The sequence below is a fragment of the Peromyscus leucopus genome, chromosome 16_21, assembly GCF_004664715.2.
Source record: "Peromyscus leucopus breed LL Stock chromosome 16_21, UCI_PerLeu_2.1, whole genome shotgun sequence".
Classification (NCBI taxonomy): domain Eukaryota; kingdom Metazoa; phylum Chordata; class Mammalia; order Rodentia; family Cricetidae; genus Peromyscus; species Peromyscus leucopus.
The window spans coordinates 4820411-4824938 of NC_051084.1; the positions used below are offsets into that span (position 1 = coordinate 4820411).

Sequence of the window (4528 nt, forward strand, 5' to 3'; positions counted from 1 at the left end):
GTTCCGGCTACGAAGGAAGTCCGTTTCCCTGCCTCTGAGGGACTGTTCACTCTCCTCCCTCAGCCCAGAAGTTCTCCTGCCCTAGCCCCAGCCCAGTGGCAGGATGTTACATTATGAGGGCTGGATTTCTCTACCACTCTCTCCTGGACACTGAACATCTTCGATACATTCATGTCCTGTGTCTGGGGTCTGGACTCCCCAGCCAAGGGAGCTTTTGTCTGCTCCCCTGGGACATTTGGCTGTGTCTGGAGGCATTAAAGGGTCAATCAGTTCTCTCCTTATCCTCGGGGACTGAGCTCAGTTTGTCAGTCTTGGCCACACGTGCCTTTACCTGCCAAGTGATCTCACTGGCCTCGAGGTTTTTTTTTTTTTTTTTTTTCATGACCAGAGGGTTTCTGGGTAAATGCTACTGGTGTTACTGAGCAGAGGTCCTGCATGCTGCTGGGCATCCTCTAGTTCCAATTACAGCTTCCCACCAAGAATTACCCCCCCCCCACTGTCAGTGCTGCAAAGAGTGAGTAATGTGCTCTGATGACCTCCCCAGGACTGGCAACTTCCTGTTGTCCTAGGAAATAGGACATCCTGCAGGTCTGCCGAGAGGCCCCCAACAAAAGTCAGAGTCTGGTGACTAAAGCGAGACAAGACCAGGGTCCTCTGACAGCCGTGACATACACCCAGTTTTTTTAATTCTCTCGCCCACTTTCCCCGAGAGGACAATTGTATGTGCCTAACCACATGCCCGAGTTTTGAGTTTGGGAGCCGTGGTGACCACGAGTACAGCAGTGACTCTTGACTGAGAACCCCACCCTGGGGAACAGGCTCGGTCACTAAGACTCCCTGACCTCCATCGTGATCCCCTTGGCAGAGGTACAGGATGCTCTATTTCCCGGCGCAGGAGGAAGTTGCGGGCCTTCAAGAGGTCATGTCTGAGTCAGCCTTGGCCTCGGATCCCAAAACTCACAGAAACATGAAAGAGACATCGGCATCGTGGCTGGGAGCCACGGCACCGGCTGGGGAGGCGTGGCAGGGAACGGGCAGTGCTGAGTCAGCCTTCCTCCGGCTGCCTGCCGACAAGTCATGGCAGCTGCCGGAGTTGGGGTAAGTCCAGGTTCTCTGGACTCTGGCATCTCTGCATATAAAAGGCAGAGAACACAGGCCCTCTCTGTTGGAGAGAGAACCGAGTCGTCAGAGAGAGCATCTTTAGTGGGTACTGACTCAGCCCTGGGCGTAGCTTGTGGGAGAAAGTGGAGCGGATGAGACTTGTCTTTCGGAATGCCGTCCTTTGCTCTTATAAACCGTGGGTCCATTTCTAGTGAGGTGCTGGGAAGCAGTCAAGGTCAAACACAGCTTCTGAGGAGAAAGAGAGAGAGATGGGCTGGGGGTGTAGGAGGAGGGTTGTAGCTTTGGGAGCAAGCATTCAGCTTCATTTCTTCCCTTCTGGATTTTGCAAGGAGCTAAAAGCCAACAGATTGCATTCCCAATACTCCCTCCCCATGGGAGGAGCTAGTGAGGGATAGGAAGGCCCGAGGGTGGAGGCCCCCCTTCTCTGCTTGGGGAGGTGACTTCTGATGCACAGTGGCAGGCCATTGAAGGAGGTGGTCAGCAGGAGCAGGGCAGGTGTCATCCTTGGTGGCAGCCAGTTCCTGTGTCTGGCTTCCTACCAGCCAGCGTGGGTCCCTGTGTTCCAGCAGCTTCCTGGCCCTCAGTTGTCCTCTAGGACACCTGTAAACCAGCTCCTCCTTGCTTGACACAGCTGTCTCCTTGAAGTTTCTGTTTTCCTGATTGGACCCTGATTGATACAGAAAACATCACATGATAAAGGTGAAAATCTATTGCTTCTTATTATAGTGAGGTCCAAAGCAGAAAGGAACCCCCAAACTCTTGGTAATCTTCCCATTAGTGGAAGGGGCCATCACACATCAGCTTGTCTGCTTCAGGGTAAAGCAAAGTGACCCCCAACATGAGTTCACGGATACACAGGGCTACACCCGTCCTTCCCAGTTCTGTCACACACACACACACCACCTGAAGTCCTGTCTTATTCTTCTGCTATCAGGGGGTCCTTTCTTCTCACTGCCAAACCCAGCCTACTTTCCATGTATTTTTCATTTCTACTTTTTAGCATTAATGTCAAAGGCCCCCCAAACACCAGCTGACAGGGGACAGAGCCACAGAGGTGGCCAGATTCTCTCTCCTCAGCCCCTGATGTCATGCCATGGGGCTTTCTGGAGTTCAGGAATCTCCCAGAACTGTGTTGGGAATGCTGTTCACTTGCAGAGGATGTTATTTTGGAAAGGGAGCCTACAGCTCCATCAGAATTGTCAAAGGGATGTGGGACCCAGAAGAGCTCCAGCCAGGAGGTTAGGCTGCACTGTCGGCAGAATGAGCCTTCCTTCAGGCAGAGCAGTGCACAGCTGGCCAGGTGTTTACCTGGCAGGGCAGCCCCATGATGATGAAGGTCGTTTCCCCAGGGTAAGGCTCATCCGATGCACTCTGGGTGTGCTGCCCACTGTGGTTTCCCCCCAGTGTGGGAAACTTGACCGTGTAATCTGCGGTAATAGGGGAATGTGTTTGTGTTCTCCCCTGAGTTGGGGGAAACACTCCATTATCTCTACCACTGTGGAATTCATGAAAGTATGCTCTATTTGCTTGTGCTGTTTATACTACATTCTTGGTTTTGTTTTTGTTTAGCTTTGTTTTTTTTTGGGGGGGGGGACATGGTTTCTCTGTGTAGCCCTGGCTGTCCTGGAACTCACTCTGTAGACCAGACTGGCCTCAAACTCACAGAGATCTGCCTGCCTCTGCCTCCTGAGTGCTGGGCTTAAAGGTGTGAGTCACCACCTCCCGGCTTATACTACATTCTTTTACGATGGCAGCTGTGTACTCCAGTTTGTCCAGAGGGATAAATAATGTGAAGGTGGGCAGGCGGATCAGAGTGATAGGTCCACAAACCAAGGGATTGAGATTAGTGAGCTAGGATCTCTCTCTCTTTCTCTCTCTCTCTCTAATAAAGGGAATTATTGCTTAATTTTTAAAGAGTTTATGTTTGGGTTGATGAAAAGTTTTATAAACATGTTGTTGCACAATATCATGGGTATAACTATTCCAACTGAGTTGGACACTTCAAAATTGCTGAAATGAAAAAATTCTGTATTTGTTTTGGTTTGGTTTTAACTGCAATTTAAAGTAATAATGTAATGTAACAAAACCCACTGACTTGTGCATTTTCCTGGTTGGCTGTTGAATGCTGTAATAATTTGTATATGAAGGAACAAATAACCCAGAAGAGCCGTGGCAGTGACCCTTTAGGTACTACACCATAAAAGGCGTGACCCAGGAGAGAAGTAAGTGGTGAACTTGATTTAATTAAGATAAAAAAAAAATGTTAAGAAGAAGACAAGGCTGAAAGAAAATATTTGCAAAAGTCACATCTGAGAAAAGACTGACTCAACGGATGAAGAGTACTTGCTGTACACACTTGAGGACCTGAGTTCAAATCCTCAGCACCCACAATACAGCTGGGCATAGCCATACTGTACCCCCAGTGCTGTGGGGACCGAGAAAGGAGGGTTGCCGGGGTCTGCTGGCTGTCAGCCTATTGGGACATGCTCAGTGAGAGACCTGACCCCAGAAAACAGAGCCCAGATGTCCTGCATTGGATTCTGTGCATACACAGGTGCACTCCACACACACACAACTTTTAAATCATACAAGGAACTCTCAAAACTAATCCATAAAATAATGAACTACTAGACATGAGACTCAGACATCTCACCAAAGAAGATGTATAAATAATAAGATATATATGACAAAACAACATTAAAGTTATTTGACATCATATATTATTTTTAAAAATACAGGCCAGGGGTGGTGTCAGCAGCAGCGCACGCCTTTAACTCCAGCGCTCAGGAGGCAGAGGCAGGTGGATCTCTGTGAGTTTGAGGCTAACCTGGTCTACAAAGTAAGTTCCAGGACAGCCAAGGCTGCACAGAGAAACCCTGTCTCAAAAAAAAAAAAAAAAAAAGAAAAGAAAAGAAAAGAAAGGAGAAACACGAACTAGGGCTGGAATTTTAGGTGTGCACTGCCACAAACAGCTGTGTGCTGGAGACTCAAACCAGGGCCCTGTGATTGCCGAATAAACACTTCACCAAATGAGGCACATGTCTTGTGCTGGCTTCTTTTAAGACCAGGTCCTACTGTATATCCAGGCTGGCTTCCAATTTGGGATCCTCCTGCCTCAGCCTCCCAATTATTGGATTATTACAGGTATGTGATTCCACATCTGGACTTGACGAGCATCAAGGAAGGGTTTGAAGGGAACCAGGTTTTTTTGGGGGGTTGTCTTTTGGTGGGATTTATTTATTTATTATGTGTATGTGCATACACACAGAAGTGAGGAGGATACACGTACCTCGGTGGGCGTGTGGAGTCAGAGGACCACTTTGTGGAATGATTCTCTCCTTCCACTTTTACATAGGTGAACTCAGATTGTCAGGCTTACAGAGCAAGCACCCTGACCCACTCGGCC

At 48.7% G+C, this 4528-nt stretch overlaps 1 non-coding gene across 1 annotated transcript; it reads left to right on the plus strand.

The window, feature by feature from the left end:
- The first annotated feature begins 2422 nt into the window (after window positions 1–2422).
- On the plus strand, window positions 2423–2586 carry LOC114705373. Its single transcript, XR_003736379.1, has one exon. It is a non-coding gene; the product is annotated as a U1 spliceosomal RNA (small nuclear RNA).
- Window positions 2587–4528: the final 1942 nt, after the last annotated feature.